Source organism: Hemitrygon akajei, chromosome 7 (assembly GCF_048418815.1).
Source record: "Hemitrygon akajei chromosome 7, sHemAka1.3, whole genome shotgun sequence".
NCBI classification, from domain to species: domain Eukaryota; kingdom Metazoa; phylum Chordata; class Chondrichthyes; order Myliobatiformes; family Dasyatidae; genus Hemitrygon; species Hemitrygon akajei.
In genome coordinates, this window is record NC_133130.1 from 71,565,391 (window position 1) to 71,584,556 (window position 19,166).

Below are 19,166 nucleotides of genomic sequence, written 5' to 3' on the forward strand. Positions count from 1 at the left end.
TCAGATTCAACGCACAAACCAAAGGGGCCCGAGGGAAACATCTCCCACCCTCCCCGTGACCCAAACTTGTCCTCCCGCCCCCAAACTCCACTCGTTACATTTGCACCCTCACAGTTCCCCCAACTCCCGCACACTTGCTGGGGTCGCCCCGCTTTCTCAAAGCCCTGCCCCGCAGCAGCCACCGGCTCCTCCCCCTGCGTGTCTGGAGTCACTGCCCACTCCCTTGTCACGTAATCCTGCCCGGCCCCCGGAGCTCCCGGGGACCAGCCCCTCGGGCCCCGCCCACGCCGGTGTCGCCCTTCGGCCCGGCCCGGCGCGGCCCCGCCCACCGCGGAGTTGCCCCGCCCACCGCCCGGCCGGGACTCGCTCCAGTTCCGTGCCGAGTCGGAGGCTGGTGGCTGGTGGCTGCGGCTGCGGCGTGAGCTGGTGTTGCAGCCGGTAGGTAGGTGGAGCCCGGCTCTCGGCCGGCAGATGGGAGGGCGCCGGCTGTTTCGGGCTGCTCTGGATCGGGCGCTCTGCCAGTTTCCGCGGATGATTATATTCTTGGAAGTGTTTCATTTCCGAGACTCGGCGGCCGGAAACGGCTTTTCGCGTAGACCCAGAACCTCAGCTCGTGAACTCGCGTTCGTCGTCAACAACCTGTGATCTGTGATGGACTTAGCACGAATTTAAACTGGCGATGTGGTTATTAAAGGTTCGTCAAGATATTTGGTGATACGCGGAATTTAATGTTGGGCGTTTTTGCCTTTGGCTTGCTTTGAACCTTACCTACCTCTCCCGCGTTCTCTTCTCTACATCCGAATGGTGAGTCCCTCTACCCGTGTTACATTTGTTCACTCTATTAGCTCATGAAATGTGTGGGACTGGAGAAAGGTCTGTGTTGGAGGCTTTTTCGTGACTAATAGCACACGGTCGAAACCATGGGTTCTTGCGGCGTATCTTTTCCAACAGTGCCTGTTCTTTCTTACCGACTTAATTGGCTGTCAGGTGCCCGGAACGTCACAAATGGTGCGGTAGAAAGCAAGCTTTTCCCCCCTGTTGTAATGGAGTTGTGCGGTGAGGGAATCTCTAGGGTAAAAAGAAAATCAAGTTTCAAGGTTAATTCATGTTGGTTAAAGAACGAAATTATTTGTTCTCTTTTATGAAGGAATGGTTTTCGCAGGGATAGTAGTTTTTCAGATTTGGAAATAAGAGTACTGAAGATAAATGTTATCCTTCTATTTCTGATTTAGTTATAGGTCAGTTCCGTGCAAGTTTCACTTCTTGCAGATGTTGAAGATGTCAGTGATTGATTCTTAGTTTTAAGTATATAAAAAATAATAAAGTTTTGTGGCTTTGTCAGTATATTTAGTATTTATGCAGCAGAATTTGAATGAGGCATGATTGTTTGCATTAGTGATTGAAATTTTAAATAGACCCTGCTTGAGGCATTTTTTAGAATTAATATTACTAGGGAGAAGGTCCTTGGGAAACTGAAAGGTCAGAAGGTAGATAAGTCACCTGGACCAGATGGTGTACACCCCAGGGTTCTGAAAAGGGTGGCTGAAGAGATTATAGAGGCATTACTAATGATCTTTTGAGATGCACTAGATTCTGGAATGGTTCTGGAAAACTGGAAAATTGCAAATGTCACTCCAGTCTTCAAGAACGGAGAAAGGCAGAAGAAGGGAAATTGTAGGCCAGTTAGTCTGACCTCAGTGGTTGAGAAGATGTTGGAAGCGATTGCTAATGATGTGGTTTCAGGGTACCCGTAGGCACACGATAAAATAGGCCACAGTTGGTATGATCTCCTCAAGGGGAAATCTTACCTGATCTGTTTGATTTCTTGCATGTTTGATTTCTTGCATGTTTGATTTCTTTTGTAAGTTAACAAGAAGGATGAACAAAGAATTGGGTGATGTTGTTACTTGGATTTTCAGAAGGCCTTTGACAAGGTGCTACACATGAGGCTGCTTAACAAATTAAGAGCTTATGCTATTACAGGAAGGATACTGGCATGGATAAAGCAGTGACTGATTGGCAGGAAGCAAGAGTGGGAATAAAAGGGAGCCTTTTCTGGCTAGCTGCCGGTGACTAGTGTTCCACAGGTGGGTGTTTTGGGACCATTTTTTAAATTAAATGTCAATGACTTGGATGATGGAATTGATGGCTTTGTTGCAAAGTTTTCAGATGATATGAAGAGATCTGGAGGGTCAGGTAATTTTGAGGAAGTAGAAAGTTGACAGCAGAACTTAAACAGATTAGGAGAACAGGCAAAGAAGTGACAGATGGGGATACAGTGTCAGGAAGCGCACAGTCATGCATTTTGGTTGAAGAAATAAAAGGGTAAACTATTTTCTAAATGGAGAGAATATCCAAAACTTTGTGGTGCAAAGGAACTTGGGAATTCTTGTGCAGGATTCTCTAAAGTTTAATTTACAGGTTGAGTCTGTGGTGAGGAAGGCAAATGCAATGTTAGCATTCATGTCAAGAGGACTAGAATATAAAAGTATGGATATAATGTTGAGACTTTATAAAGCACTGGTGAGGCCTACTTGAGGTATTGTGAGCAGGTTTGGTCCTCTTCTCTTAGAAAGGATGTGCTGAGACTGGGGAGGATTCAAAGGAGATTCATGAAAATGATTCCAGGATTAAATGGCTTGTCATATGAAGAGCGTTTGATGGCTCTGGGCCTGTCTTCACTAGAATTCAGAAGAATGAGGGGTGACCTCAATGAAACCTCTCAAACAGTGAAAGGCCTTGATAAGAGTGGATGTGGAGAGGATGTTTCCTCTGGTAGGAGAGCCTAGGACTAGAGGACATAGCCTCAGAATCGGGGAGTGTCCTCTTAGAATGAAGATGAGGAAGAATTTCTTTAGCCATAGAGTGATCAATCTATGCAATTTGTTGCCACAGGCAGCTGTGGAGGCCAAGACTTTATATTTAAGGCAGAGATTGATAGATTTTTGATTGGTCAGGGCATGAAGGGAATCAGGGAGAAGGCAGGACAGTGAGGCTGAGAGGAAAATTGGATCAGCCATGATGAAATGGCAGAGCAGTCTCAATGGGCCAAATGGCCTAATTCTGCTCCTATATCATATTGTTGTGATGAACTTTTTTGATATTACTATGTTGATATTGAATATGTGCATTTGGAAAAGCATGGACTGGTTATAGGTAGTCAGCACAGGTTTGTGTGATGGAGGTACTGTCTCAAATTTTGTCTTTTGAGTAAGTGTGAGCATAATTGAGAGTGGATATTTTCTCGTTGATGTGGACTTGAGAAAATTTTTTGACAAGCTTCCTCTTGGTCAGCTGCTCCAGGAAAATGAGACACATGGCATCCATGGTGAATTAAAATTGGATACAAAAATGGTTGGATCAGTGAAGACAAAGGCTGATGGTGTGTTTTTTCCACTTGGAAGTCTGTGGCCAGTGATAGTCTGGAAAGCTCAATGCTGACACCTCAGTTCTATATAAATGAAAAAGCACATAGTCTGATTAGTAAATTTGCAGATAAGACAAAATATGAAGTTGTAAATTGTGAGGAAGATTGTCAAAGGATACAACAGGATATCATTTGAGAGGAGGAATGCCCTGTAGAGTGTAATCTTTCAGGTCAAATGTAAGAGGAAAGTATACAAGTAATGGCAGGACACTGATGTATAGAGGAATCTTGCTGTACAAGTCCATAATTCCATAAGGATATGATAGGGTCTTTTAAGAGACTCCTGGATAAGTATACGGTACATAGAGAGCTGTGGGTGACCCTAGGTAATTTCTAAAGTAAGTATATGTTCAGCACAGCATTGTGGGCCAAAGGGCCTGTATTGTGCTGTAGGTTTTCTATGTTTCTAATTCCCTGAAAATAGCAACTCAAGTGAACAGGGTGGTAAAGAAGGTTTGCAGCATACTTGTTGGTTGGGGCATAGAGTATTAAACTTTCTAAATCATATTGCCGCTGTAGAGAGCTTTTTACTTTGGTCATATTAGGGGTGTAGTGAGTGGGTCTGACCACCACATTACAGGAAGAATGTGGAGGCCTTGGTGAGATACAGAAGAAATGCATCAGGAGGTTCTCTTGATTGGAGAGCCTTAACAATAAGATGATTTTGGATAGAGTTAGACGGTTTTTGCTGAAGCTTCAGAGCCTGATAGGAGTATCCTGAGAGGCATGAATAGGATAGATTGAAGGAGTCTTTTTCCTGGTGTGGAAATGTCAAGTGCTCAAGGGATTTAAGATAAGGGAGGGGGGATCTTAAGAGGTACAATATCAGTGTTAAAAGGCAGTTAGATGGACAGATGAACATTGAGGGAACTGAGGGATACTGACTGTGCAAGCAGATGGGATGAGTCAGGTTGCTACAGACATTGTGGGCCAAAGTATCTGGCCCTGTGCTGCTCCATTCTGTCTGGTTGCACACTTTATAGCTTCATGTGGTCCAGAATTATCATCTGGTATACACAATCAATTCATTGCTCAACCTAATATGTACTATATTGCTTTGCTAGAGTTTAATTTAAGAAGAACATCTGCAGTGCACTCTCCAGGGAGTATGTTAGCAAGGTGTTCATATCTAGTACTACTTGTTCCACATACCTTCAAGCCTTTGAACTTGGAACTGCAGCTGTATTCTGATGTTTTTTTTCCCTCGATGTTGGGTCCAAGGATTAAAATGATTTTTTTTCCCTTTTTAGGTGCACCTTGACTCCTTTGTTTGAAATGTGTTATCTGTGTGCATTTATATTGTTGGTCCCTGTGGTTTTTGTTCCATTCCACTGCGTTGCATTAAATATGACCAGAAAATCTTGTCCCTGCAGATAATTCAACTGAGCATACTGTTGCTTACTGTAATGCAACAAAGTAAAAATTTAGGGATTATGCTAAAAATAAGAAAAATCTAGTGATGATATGTCAGGGGATGTTCTAGCTGGTCCTTCTTCCCCTCTCCCCACCTTTTTATTCTGGTGTCTTCCGCATTCCTTTCTGGTCCTGAAGAAGGGCCTCAGCCTGAAGCTTTGACATCCATTTCCATTGATGCTGCCTGACCTGCTGAGTTCCTCCAGCGTTTTGTGTGTGTTGCTTAAAGACTCTGTGGAGTGATAATGCAAGTGAGAAGACTTGTCATCATAAATATCTGTCATGTGGAAAGTCATTATGAATATTGTCACTTCCCAGAGGCAGAAAAATTTGTCAGTCACAATGGGGTTCCCAGCCAATAAGAGGAAAAAGGGAATGTGGTTTTATTTCAAGAGAAATCCAAGGAAGTGTGAAAAGCAGCATTGAACTTCGCTTTTGCGAGTTTGTAATGGCGATCAACCCGAAGGGATTGTGTAGAATCTTCAAATGTATATGCCTGACACGAGCAATGTTTTGTGAAAGTGTTGTTGAATTTTGATACTCATTGGAATTATTCTTATTTCAGTGGGACAATTTACACTGCTCTGTGATTGTAGGACTTAACTAAAGGGGACTGAGAAATCTTCTTCGGATTTGGCTAAGTTCGGAAATTCTTCCATATGCTATTCTTTTTCTATGGTGGCATGCGAGTTCATGACCCTAACCAAAGAGTCCAGTGCAATTCCATGCCAAATGCTGTCAGTGATCAGTCAAGACAATCTCACCACAGCAACCTTCCTTTGTTCTCAGTATTCCTTGCTGTAGTACTGCATTTGATTTCCCAACAAGCTTCTTGCAGGAACAGAATTAATGAACATGACAAATGGGAAAATGTTCGGCCTTTATCATTGAATTCCAAAGCCTCATTCGCTGATTCACAGTTCACAGGTGACTGTTGTGTATGTGCACACACATTGTAGTAGGTTGTAGCTTGAAGGTTCTTCCACTGAAGCATGAATGGACTGTGCACCAAATATCTTGAAGACAAAGCCAATCTACTAATCTACCACTCTGGTGCAATAACCACTCCTCCTTCCACCACACAATCAAGGTGCAGAATAAGCCCCTGGAAAACATGGCTGACCATCCATATCATGGGACCACCTTGTCACTTAAGGCCGACAGGAAGGACAAAACATGCCATCGTATCCAGGGCATCAGCACAGCGGTTAGATCATTGAGGAGAAATATGTGTAAGTTCATGTAATGTATAGATGCAATGAAAAACCTTAGTTGCAGCAGCATCACAGCCAAAAGCATCAGATGATAATAATAATATTTACAAGAAAGACAAATTATACAAGAGTACTATAAGAACAAAAGCAAATTTAATCACAAACAAAGATTCTGAAGTATTAATATACTGAACTAGTGTTTAAGATTGTACATATTAGTTCAAGAAGCAAATGGTTGAAGGGAAGTAGCTTCTCTTGAACCTGGTGGTGTGGGGCTTCAGGCTTCTGTACCTCCTGCGTGATGGTAGATGTGAAAAGATAGCATGGACTGGATAGTGGGGATCTTTGATGACAGATGTTGCCCCCTTGAAGCAGCACCGCATGTAGATAGTTCTGTTGGTGGGGAAGGATGTGCCAGTAATGTACTGGGCTGAGTCAACTCCACCCTTACATTCCTGCACGTTTGAGTTGCTGTACCAGATCACATTGTGATCAGTCAGGACACTTTCAAAGGTACATCTGAAGAATTTGGTGTATGGTTACATTTCAGACCTCCTTAACCTTTTAAGGAAGTGAATACATTGGTGTGCCTTCCTTTTTGTTCTATGTGCTGGACCCAGATAAGTCATCCAATATGTTAATGCCCAGGAATTTAATGTTAGTGACCCAGTCCATGGCTGATCAGCCAATGTCAACAGTCATTTCTTTAGAATCACTGCCAGTGAGTAGAGGAGGCTGTTGTTATGACACCACTCACCAGGTGTTCAACCTTATTCCACTGTGGTGACTTGTGATTTAATCAACAACAATGGTATCTTCAGTAAATGTGTATATCATATTGGAACTGTTCTTTGTCACACAGTTGTGTGTGTATAAAGTGGAACGGGAAGCACTCAGCTGTGAGGTGCACCTGTGTTGATAGTTAGTGAGGAGGAGGAGGAGGTAGTGTTACCAATTCTTACTGTTGAGGTCTGCTGAAGATGAATTTGTGGATCCATTTGCAGAGGAAGCTAAAGACCTAGGTCTTGAAACATGATATGTTTGGATGGGATGATTGTGTTGAAGGCTGAACTATATTCTTAATTTAAAAAAAAGATAAGTACAAAGTAAGAAACAGTGCAAAAACATTTGCGTTCATAGTCGTTACACTCAGGTGTGAACTTTTTTATAATACAAACAAAGAACAAACATAGCACTATTCCATTGTGTGGCTCCCTGGGGTGCTACGCTATTTTTATTGTTCAAGGGGCTTCCCCATCCACCTCTTCCTCTCCGTGTGCAGCAGCAGAAGCAGTCTACACTGGATAGCAAGTCCTGGCTCACTCACTCCCACAAAGCCAAGTACAACTCTGCCAGTAAGCCGTCACTTCTGAAAGTTTATTTGTGCTAAAGGAGCAGATGGAGCCAGTCAGCTTCTCCAGGTACATTGGCTCATCCAAACTTCCCTGCTTGCCATTATCTAACCTCTCCTTGATAAAGGATGGGGAGTTCCGGGAGGCTGCATTGTCTGTTGGCCTATCTGTCATAGAGACCGACAGATAAGGATCTGCAGTATGTCTGTCTGTGAAGATCTTCCTTAAGGCTGTGAGTGACAGAGTTCCCCTGTGAACCCCGCTCACCCCACTCAACAAAGCGGATCCTGGATTGAAAGATGATCTTAGAGGATTCAGAGGAAAAGAGTGCAACTTACTGGTTCTTCACCTCTGAGTTTCACTCTCATGTCCTCGCTGCTCAATTGCAGAAGTTGCTGCAAGTTTCCCTCTTGCTTTCAGCATGAAGAACCTGTTGATGTTCTCCTTGGTCGCTTCCTACTGGTGAAACAGAGTTAATGAAGCGCATCACTGTTCTCCAACCTCTGTAATCTCTCTTTAGTTCCTTGATATTCTGAGGTCAGCACCTTGACATTCAACATCCACGTTCCCCTGCTGCGTCCCAGTCCTCCTGTGGGTGACTGGAGGCATGAAGAAGGCAGTGGTCAGAGAAGAACACTGGTGTGATGTTAGGATCTGACTGTGACTGCTTTTCTGTTCCAGTGTAAATGTTATGTGGTAGCTTCCTGAATTCAGCTTTATTTTGAGTATTCCATGTGACATAAATAAGAAATCCCATTGGTCCAAGTGTGTTTCAGCTCAGCTCCACCTGCAGGGGCACTGAAGGCATTGCAAACTCTGCATCTTTAGCTGTTTCCAGCATCTTGGGCTGCACTTCACTGTTCTGTCTGCACTGCCTGATTGTCCAGCCATCAATGATGCAGCTGAGGTCACTGGCCAGAATGACTGGTTGGGACGTTGTCATCATCGGCGGGTGGGAGCTGGTGGAGGGCAGCTCGACACTCCCTCAGCATGCGTGAGGTGTGGATATTGATTAGGTGGAGTGGAGTGTTACCCTATATCAGTCACAAGAGCTGCTCACTCATCAGCTCATTGACTTTAGTGAATGACAAGTTGCCTCCCAGAATACCCAGGATTTGTGATTATTATTCCTCCCACTGGCCACATAGATTTTCCTTGGGACCACCATTGCGACCACCTCCGATAGCTGCAAAGATGAGGCAGCCCACACTCTTACAGCAAAGTCACAACTGCCTTGACCATGGTAATGCATTGCAAGATGTTAACGCATTGCACAGTGCGAGTGTTTAGAGATGCCAGTTTTTATTCTCCATAGCTTTTGGAATTAAGGGATCACGAATATATAGTCAATTAACCTGAGCTCTCACACTGAATGCCTTGGTGAACTACCTGACTGTTTTTGGACTCGGCTACTCGGAATTGTGATGCTGGGGAGAGATCTGTCTGTGATTCTGTTTGGATTTCTGTTCTTTGAACTGGGTTGTGTCAGAATGGGAAACCAGGGAGGTTGGGGTAGGTGACAAGCTGAATATCCCCTTGCTTGTATTTGTCTGTGAGCTCTCTGACTCTTTGTCCCCCCTCTGCTTTGATGCTTTCTCTGTCTGTTGGTTTTCCATATTTACTTCATCCTCTGGTGAGGAGAGGTTGCTGCTACCGTTCAGTTGTGTGACCTTTTTCTTCTCATTACTTTTATTCTGATAAGCCCGGTATCTCTTGTCTTGTCATTGTCTCGTGAGATCTTCCTTTTCACAGCCTGTCCATCTGCCATTCACTCTTTTGTTGACTCCTCTTGGGGAGGGGCTTGTGGTTGGGGTTTGGGAGTTCTAGGTGGATGGCTTTTTCTCAGTCCTGGGCTTAATCTCCGTCTCTGTCTTTGTTGGGGCCTCTGCATTGGCAGGGGATGTGTCAGCATTTCTTATGGGGTTGTGGTGGCCAGCTTCCCCTCCCATTGCCTGGGCATGGGTACAGGAATGTTGCGAGCAGGCCTGGGCCCGGCCATGGGTAGAGGCGAGTTGCAGGCAAGCCTGGGCCCATGGGTAGAGGCCATGGTGGCAGGACATGTTCTGTGTCTCAAACTGCAAATAGTAGGTGGGCAGAGACCTCTTCAGGCGAGTGTGATTCCTGTCCCCTATAAAGATGTGACAGGTGTTGGGGGTTCGCCATTTCACTTTTAATGATAATGGCACCTTGTGCCTCAAGTGCTGTCTTGACGTCTGACTGAGGGGAGACGTAGACTGCAGTCAGGATGATGATGGAGAGCTGTCTTTGTTGGAGCAATAGCCTTATTTGGTATGAAGCTTGTGGCTTGTTGATCAGCAATGATCCCTGCCTTTCTCTCTGCTTCAGTAACAAGGACAACCTGCGGCAGGCACCTCACAACTGAAGATGCACAGTACTGTGCAAAAGTCTTCGGCACCTGTTTAAAAACATGCTGTAAAGTGAAGATGCCTTCAAAAGTAATGAATTGAAAAGTTTCTAAATATCAAACAATTACTATAAAGTATAGCAAACTATTAAAATATCAAATCAATATTTGGTGTGACTACCCTTTTCCTTTAAAACTGCATCAATTTTCTTGAAGTACATGGTCATGAGTTTTGTAAGAAAATCGGCTGGTAGATTGTTCCAAGAATCTTTGAAAACTTGCTACAGTTCTTCTGCAGACTTTGGTTGTTTCACTTCTGTCTCTTCAGGTAATCTGCCACAGCTTCAGTGATGTTGAGATCAAGTCTTTATGGAGGCCGTATCATCTGAAACCATATAAATAACCTAGTGTACCCAAGATTTTTACACAGTATTGTGCATATTTTTAATGCTAACTAAAGTTATTCATGCTGCATTCAGAGCCAGTTTATAGTCTTTTTTTTACATTAATCTTTTCTATTTCTGTATGTTAAAGGCTGTGAACTAAGTCCACCTTTCCACATTTCTGCCTCGTGCACAATTTTGGGGTACTAGTGTTAATCCTCATTTTACAATATGAAGTTTAGGTGAAGCTGAAATTATTTGTTGAAATGCTGAGAAAATGATTTCTGGATCCCTGTCATTAAGAGCAATTTTTTTGGAGTTAAACATTATTGGTAGATGGTCACATTCTGATACAGACACAGTGGAGACACATCTTCCCATGGGAAGTAAGGTGAAATTCTCCCTGAATGCGTCATTCCTGCAAGCTCTGTGTTGATTTTTATTGGCACCTTGCTTGATATCATTTCCAAAACTTCAGAAGTTTTATAAAGAGGGGAAGAATTTCAAAGAAAGAGTAATGGACTTTACACTAAGACCCAGATGGAATTGTTGACAAAAAGCTTGGTTAAATGGAACCTTTTCTAAGAAAGAGATTGATGGCTTTTGTTAGAAAGCCAAGAAGGTTAATACCAAGGGTGTTTTACAATGAAATAGGGATGTTGAGGTCAGATTTGGAGGACTATCAGCTGAAAATTATTTAGGAGTCAAAACATTTGGAGAAGTTAAGGTATGTTTTGTACATCTTGTTAAATCCAGCTTTCTCACTTTATTGGCCACTGAAATACTGAGTCAGAAATATTACATTGCAGCCTAACATAATTGGGATTAGTTCAGCAGTGTATGGCTTTTAAAACATGAAATAAAATTTTAATTTTCTTCAAACTCTGCTTCATCATTGGGACTAAACATATCTAGGGGTAATCGGAAATAAAGTAAACACATTTGTCAAAGAAGTGCTGTCAGAAAAATATTTCTAAGGAGCCAAAAATAGTTGGTGATGAGCAACTTGTATGACAGTTAAAGTGTACCATCTTAGTCCTATACAGAGTTGTTCTAAGCTGGGCCACATTCAATTTGCCATGTTGTTTTCGATTGCAGATCTTTGCTGCCCTGGTGACAGACAGACCTCTCCATTGCATGGTTGAATCTGGTTTCTGCTGCCAGACTGCCCTTCACAGTATGGCTCCTCCTGTGTTTACCACTGAACTCTCTGCCCTGCTGTCAGATTGATCCCCACATTCCAGTTGTCTCTATCTCCATTCTTTCTCTCCAGTGCTGTGGCCTCCCCTCACTCCCACCGCAGATTTCCACACACCACAGGTATGAGTGCAGGTTTCAAGTTTTGCTTTTAAAACTTCACAACCTGAGCAGTGGGAAAAAAATTGGAGTGTGGGTGGTGAGGGAGTCAATCATTGGATGTTTACAGTTCATTAGTAACTGTGGTTAGATTGAGGGGGATCTCCAGTTACCTTTCAAGCAGCTTCATGTCATATCTTAACGGAGTTTCCAAAAATGGATGGAATCACCGCACTGGAGAAGAGTTTGGAGTTAATGGAAAAGCCTATTTATTAGATGGAGGAAATGTTCAGTTAGATTAGAAACAACAAAGTAATTAGCTTACTTCATTCAAAGTAAGAGGAAAAGCAATGCAGGAAGCCACTGAAGTGAGCCAATAAGGCTGAGGTTGTAGTAGCTGCTGCAACAGATCTGTGAGTTGAGGGGCTTTCCTTCTGAAAAACACATCCACATTAGGATGGTGGTGAGTGTTGGTAGCTCGGGTTGAGGCATTGGATGTTGTGGTGTTTGGCAACTAGCTTGCAGACATTTCACCGCCAATCGATGTGACATCCTCAGTGCACAGTTGTTGATATTTCTCTCTGGGAGTGTTCGTGTTTATGTCGGCCCCTGTTTGCTCGCATCGGTCCTGATTGCCTACCTCTTCGGTTGACCTTTGAACTCTGGCTTGCGTTTCTTTGGCTCGGGGTTTGTAGATGACGTCTATTTCAATATATTTGTTTACAGACTTTTCAAAAGAGAATCAGAGAAATTGAAATTCTTGTGCTGGCTTCGTGTTTGGCTGCGCCAGAGCCTCTGTGGTGAGGTATCTCAGTTAAAGTGGTGTCCTCCCTAGTGTTCCTGTACTGAGATTGGCGACAGTAGATCATGTCTCTGTACTGCCAGTTTGTGTTCCTGTAAACGAGTTGAGAGTTTGTGCCCTGTCCAGCCAATGTAGTTCTTGTCACAGTCTCTACAAGTGATCCTGCCATCACACCAGGGAAAGAGTTCCTCTTGTCCTTACCTACCACCCCACAGCTTCCACATCCAGCACATACTTTCAGTAACTTCCACCACCAATGGGTTCCCACCACCAAGCACATCTTTCCCTCCCCCCTCACCTTCCACTTTCCACAGGGATTGCCCTTGACATGATTCCCTTGTCCACTCACCCACCTGACTGATCTTTCTCCCGGCACTTACTCTTGTAAGCTAGACAATTGCCACATGTGCCCCTACACCTCCTCGCTCACTGCCATTCAGGGCCCTAAACAGTCCTCCTCGGTGAGGTGACTCTTCACCTGTGAGTCTGTTGGGGTCATCTACTGTGTCCGGTGCTCCCAGTGTGGCCTCCTGTATATTGATGAGACTGCTTCGTCGAGCACTTTCACTTTGTCTGCCACAAGAAGTGGCATTTTCCAGTGGCCACCCATTTCAGTTCGGCTTCCCTCTCCCATTCCAACTTGTCAGTCTATGGCTGTGATGAGGCCGCAGTCAGGTTGGAGGAGCAACATCTTGTATTCTATCTGGGTAGCCTCCAACTTAATGGCTTGAACATCAATGTCTTGATTTTGAGTAATTACCACCCCTCTGTCCCCCCACCTTCATCATTCCTACTCTTGTTTGCCTCTCACACCTCTTTATTCGTGCCCACCACCTCCCTCTGGTTCTCCTCCCCCTTCTTTCTCCCATGGTCTTCTACCCTCTCCTATCAGATTCCCCCTTCTCCTGCCCTCTATCTCTTCCAGCTATCAATTTCCAAGCTCTTCACCCTTTCCCGCTCTTCCGGTTTCACCTATCAGCTGCCACCTTGTACTACTTCCCCTCTGCCACCTTCTCCTTTCCTCTCCGGCCACAATGAAGGGTCTCAGCCAGTGACATTGGCTGTTTATTCCTACCCATAGATGCTGCTGAGTTCCAGCACATTGTGTGTATTTCCAGCATCTGCAGAACCTCTTGTGTCTGTGATGTACTGCAACCATTATCATTTAAAGAAAGACTTTGCTACAAGAGACACCAGGCAGTGTTACGTCATGGGTACTTGACAAAGGATAGACTGGAGTGGCGACCTTGGCTTTAAAAAAAGATGTAAGGAACAAACGTCAGGAAATGAAGCTAAAATACTGTACATGGCAATTGGCTTTGGTTCTCTTGAAAATCATACCAATTATGCTGTCTGAAGGTTGCTGCAAGTCAACGGCTCTGAGCTCTGCCAGGGCATTTTGCATCTTTCACATGTAGAAATGAATGGTCTTTTAAGGATTGAACAGAGAAGGAAGAGGCGATGACCATCCAATTAACTGAATGGCACGAAGTTCACACTTATCTCAAATCTGGAAATGATTCACTAGCTGGTGATGATTTGGGGAAAGTATCTGTGAAGATCACGAGGGGTTGCAGTTAGTTGACTGTGACAGATGTAATTTGTCAGCGTCAAAATAAACGTTAAATATAGTATTTGAATCGAAATACAGACTTCGTATTCCACGGAGCACAAAGCTCAGAATGCCACGCCGTATCGTCATTGTAATACATATCTCCATTGTAATTTGTTACAGTTAGCTTGTAAGCTGTGAATTGTGAAAATAGGCTAACTGCTACATGTGACCATTACAATGGTTGTTATATTAACAGGGTCATCATTGTTTACATAATCTATTCAGTTACTTTTGTTATTCATTGTATTTAGTGCTATTCTGGGATTTGCCTGGTGTAACATGTTGATCTTTGTTTCAGGCTGTTTATCAACAATGATGATGCATGCCATGCTATCAGAATTTAATAACTTATGTTTTGAGTGAATTTGAATGCTGATTTGAATGTCCACTTGACACCCTGATTATGTGATCATCAGAATTTTCAGTCAAGAATTCTGAGCTTGATCTCCAAATTCAAACAAGTATGTCAGAGAACAAAACAAAAGTAACCTGGTGACATACTCTGGTAGTCCGCTGTCCCGCTCTTTATAAAATCCTGATGCTTTAGCCTCTGGCACACCACTTTCACTGGCTGCGTGCCAACTTCCTGTGCTACTCTTAAACTTACCAGGTCCACTAGGAAGTGTGTTATAATACTGCGTAACATCTGAATAATGTGAATTTAAAAATGTTGGCTTTTAAAATAAATGGCCTCCAATTGTCAGGCACACCAAAGTTAGCCTTGTGCTGGATCACTGGGGTTTTACTGGAGATGAGGAAGTTTTTCAATTGTATTAAACTGCCAGAAAGAACATAGTAATGATTCACGGTGTGAATGGGTTCTCACCACCAATGCCAGCATACACAAAATCACACACACAGTCATCAACAAGAGAAGATCTGCAGGAGATCCAGGCAACGCGCACCTTGTGTTTCTCCCTCCCCTCCTTCCACTTTTTAACTCTACTCCTCATCTTTATTTCTCCAGTCCTGCCAAAGGGTCTCGGCCCATTGAGTGCACTCTTTCCCATAGATGCTGCCTGGCCTACTGAATTCCTCCAGCATCTTGTGTGTATTACCTAGTCATCAAAATTGCCTTTCCTGCTTGTGTTGTTAATCAGGATACTCTTTTTAGAAGAATGTGTTTCCTTTTAAAAGACTGTGGGCCTCTATACATGGGTGCTTAATACGTACAGGCTCTTAGGACAATATGGTGACTTGAATGTTTTTATATAAACATTTACAGTCCAGTATCATTCTTTATATACATATAATGCCTGAGTCAATTCTAAAATTTAAAGGCATATAGACATAATCTTACCATTAATTAAGTCTTTGTATAAAAATCATTTGTCAGACAGAGGGAAATTGAAACAGACTGCAAAAGCTGAAGAGATTCAGTGGGTCAAATGCCCTCCAAAGTGCAATAATTTACTTTTCAGGAGGGTTTGGTGCTCTTCTATCCTTATTTTGCAAATTCCTCAAGGTCTAGATCACCTTTGCAAATTGCTGCACCACTTTTTATCTTTAAGCCCTTGGTATCAATCCCAAAATGATGGTGATTTTGCGTACAGCTCTGACGGGAATCATTAAATGTTTCTGTTTAGGACCAGTACAGCTGAAAACCACAGTCACAGCCATCTTTACTTCAGTAAGCAACATCATTTTAAGATGTTTTTAAAATCAATCCTTCAAATCATTTGACCCCAGACGACAGACTTGGGTCAGAAATGCAGTTCCCCTTTAAGAAAGCAGAAACTGGAAAGATATGCTGGTCTACAGGTAAGATTGAAACACAGAAGACTCAGACCCTCACTCCCGACTGTCCTGCTGGTGAATGTATGGACTGAAAAGGAAAATTGAAGATCTCGGAGCAAGATTGCAGTACCAGAGGGACGTCAGGGATTGCTGTATATTTGGCTTCTTGCAAATATGGCTCATCGCTACCATTTCAGATGCAGCGCCACAGCCTGATGGCTTCACCATTCTCTGCAAAGTGAGGTCATTTGAGTCTTTTCAAGGTAGAGGAGGGGGAGTACACTTCATGATTAACCCATCGTGCTGCACAGACATGATGGTTCTGTCTCAATTCTGCTCACCTGACCTGGAACATCTGGAGTTCAAGAGTCATCAATTTTATCAGCTGAGGAAGTTTTGTGCTATCATCCTGGTAGTGGTGTACATTCCACCTCAGGCCAATGTCTGGCAGGCACTGGAGGAGTTGAGCACTGTGATTAGCAGTCACGAAACAGCCCACCCCAGTATCTTCCCTATCATTGCAGGGGATTTCAACCAGGCCAGCTTGAAGAAGTCTCTGAACAACTAGCACCAACATTTCACCTGTGGAACTAGAGGAGCTACCACATTTGACCACTGTTATACCACTATCAAGAATGCATACTGTGCCATACCATGTCTGCACTTTGCGAAGTCTGATCACCTGGCTGTACTTCTACTCCCGGTATGTTGGCCGAGACTGAAGACTGCAGCACCACTGGTGAGGACCAAAAAGGTATCATCAAGCAGATGGGTGATCATAGGACTGCTTTGAGTGAGAGGACTGGACAATATTAAGGGACTTATCTTTGAATCTGAATGAATATGCCATAGTTGTCACTGACTTCATCAAGACCTGTGGCCGAGTGTGTGCCTTTGAGAACATACCGGACATACCCAGACAAAAATCCATGGATGAATCAGGAGATTTGTAGACTGCTGAAGGCTAGGTCTGTGGCATTCAAGTCCAATGATCCAGATCAGAACAAGTAATCCAGGTACAACCTACAGAAGTCTGTTTTAAGAGCTTAAAAACAATTCCAATTGAACAACACATGCAAAATGCTGGAGGAGCTTAGCAGATCAGGTGGCATCTATGGAAATGAATAAACAATTGATGTTTTGGGCCAAGACCCTTCATCAGGATTGGAAAGGAAGGAGGAAGATGCCAGAATAAAGTGGTGGGAGGAGTGGAAGAACGACAATCTGGCTTGTGATAGGCAAAGCCAGGTGGGTGGGAATGAAGGAAGAAGCCGGGAGGTGATAGGTGGAAAAGATAAAGGGCTGGAGAAGAAGAAATTTGATGGGAGAGCAGAGTGGACCATAGCAGAAGGGGAAGGGGGAAGTGAAAGGTAGGTGAGGAGGAGGAGGAGCTAAGAGGCCAGAATGAGGAATAGAAGGGGAAAGGGAAGGATGAAAAATTACAGGAGGCTACCGAGACAAAATATGAAGTGTTGCTCCTCCAACCTGAGCGGCCTCATTGTGGCAGAAGAGGAGGCCATGGACCAACATACTGGAACAGGAATGGGGATAGGAATTAAAATAGTTGGCCACTGGGGATACTGCACTTCGTGGATGGAGCAGAGGTGCTCAATGTAGTGGTCCCCTGATTGAGGTTGGAGACGGAATTGGATGTACATCAGCTCTGGCAGGTTTGCAGGCTATGAGTACCTATAAGGTGAAACCTAACATCTTGAATGGCTGTGATGCTTCACTCCCAGATGAGCTCAATGCCCTTTATGCACACTTTGAAAGAGAGAATAAAACTATACCTGTGTGAATCCCTGCAGCATCTGGTGACCCTGTAATCTCTGTTTCAGAGGCCAACGTCAGAACATCTTAAATAAGGGTGCACCTTCGCAAGGCGTCAGGCCTTGATGGTGTACATGGTAGGGCAATGAACCAACTAACTGGCGTGACCTTTCAAAGACATCTTCAATCTCTCACTGCTGCTATCAGAGGTTCCCACCTACATTAAAAGGCCAAAAATTATACCAAAAGCCCAAGAAAGCAGGATGGCTGCCTCAATTAACTATCACCCAGTTGCACTCATATGTAATGTGATGAAGTGCTTTGAGAAGTTCGTCACGGCCAGAATCAACTCCTACCTAGCAAGGACATGGACCCGTTGCAATTTACCTATCACCGCAATATGTTTACAGCGGATGCAATCTCACTGGCTCTCCATTCAGCGTTGAATTACCTGGACAACAGCAATGCTTGCATCAGGCTGCTGTTTATTGATTACAGCTCAGCGTTTAACTCAATCATACCATCAGTACTAATGAACAATCTCCAAAACCTGGGCCTCTGTACCTCCCTCTACAACTGGATCCTCGACTTCCTCACTGGGAGAGCTCAGTCAGTGCAGATTGGAAATAACATCTCCTCATTAACAGTCAACACTGGTGCACTTCAAGGATGCATGCTTAGCTCACTGCTCTAGCCTCTCTACACCCAGGACTGTGTGGCTAGGCATAGCTCAAGTGCCATCTAAAAATTTGATGACACCAATACAGTTAGTAGAACTTCAGATGGTGACGCAAAGGCATACATAAGTGAGGTTGATCAGCTGGTTGACTGGTGTCATAACAACCTCACTCTCAACGTCAGTAAAACCATGGAAATTGACTGGGAAGGGGAAGTCAAGGGAACACACCCAGTTCCTCATTGAGGGGTCAGCAGCAGCAAGGGTGAGCAGTTTCAAGTTCCTGGGTATCAAGATCTCTTAAGGATCTATCCTGGGCCCAGCATATTGCTGCACTTACAAAGAGGTTATGGTGATACTTCATTAGGAGTCTGAGGAGACTTGGTAAATCACCAAAGACTCGGCATATTTCTACAGGTGTAGAGAGCCTTCTAACTGATTGCATCACTGTCTGGTGTGGAGGGGCCACGGAACAGGATCATAAAAAGCTGCAGCATGTTGCAAACGGTTGCATCATTGGCACTAGCCTTCCCACCATTGAGGACATCTTTGAAAGGTGATGCTGCAAAAAGGTAGCATTCATCATTAAAGAACCCCATCACCCAGGATGCTCCCCCTTCTCATTGCTATCATCAAGGAGGAGGTACAGGAGACATACACTCAATATTTTAGGAACAACTTCTTCCACATCACCATCAGAGTTCTAAATGACAATGAACCCATGTTCACTATGTCACTGTTTTCTTTTTTTTTTTGCTCTCTGTTTGCATTGCTTCCTGAATTTAATTGTTTATATATTGTAATTTAGTTATTCTACCATTATGTGTTGCAATGTCCTGCTGCCACAAAACAACATATTTCATGACATACGCTAGTGATAGTAAACCTGATTCCGATTGTGATTGAGGCCACTGAAACCAGGGACCTGGTGAGAATGCACTTTGGGATCTTTCGGTGCCCAAAAGGCTGAACATTTTCTGAGAATACGATTAAATGGCCAACAGCATCCTTGACCCCAACGCCTGTCCCAGCCAGTAACCCTTTCCCTACCCCACATGCCCTGCTTGAGAAGCCTGTCACCTGGAGTGAACAGAGTGACAAAGGAAACTGGCCCTC

General features: G+C 43.8%; 1 protein-coding gene across 8 annotated transcripts in view; it reads left to right on the forward strand.

Moving 5' to 3' along the window:
* The first annotated feature begins 348 nt into the window (after positions 1 to 348).
* Positions 349 to 19,166, forward strand: part of LOC140730552 (N-acetyllactosaminide beta-1,3-N-acetylglucosaminyltransferase 2-like) — a 56,930-nt gene continuing 38,112 nt past the window's right edge. For 2 of the 8 annotated variants that reach the window (XM_073051167.1, XM_073051172.1), the window contains exon 1: positions 393 to 804. The gene's annotated coding sequence lies outside the window, so the exon portion shown is untranslated. Of the gene's footprint in view, positions 805 to 1,983; positions 2,088 to 19,166 lie in introns of all 8 variants that reach the window. The other 6 variants (XM_073051168.1, XM_073051173.1, XM_073051169.1 and 3 more) reach the window with 5 other exon arrangements.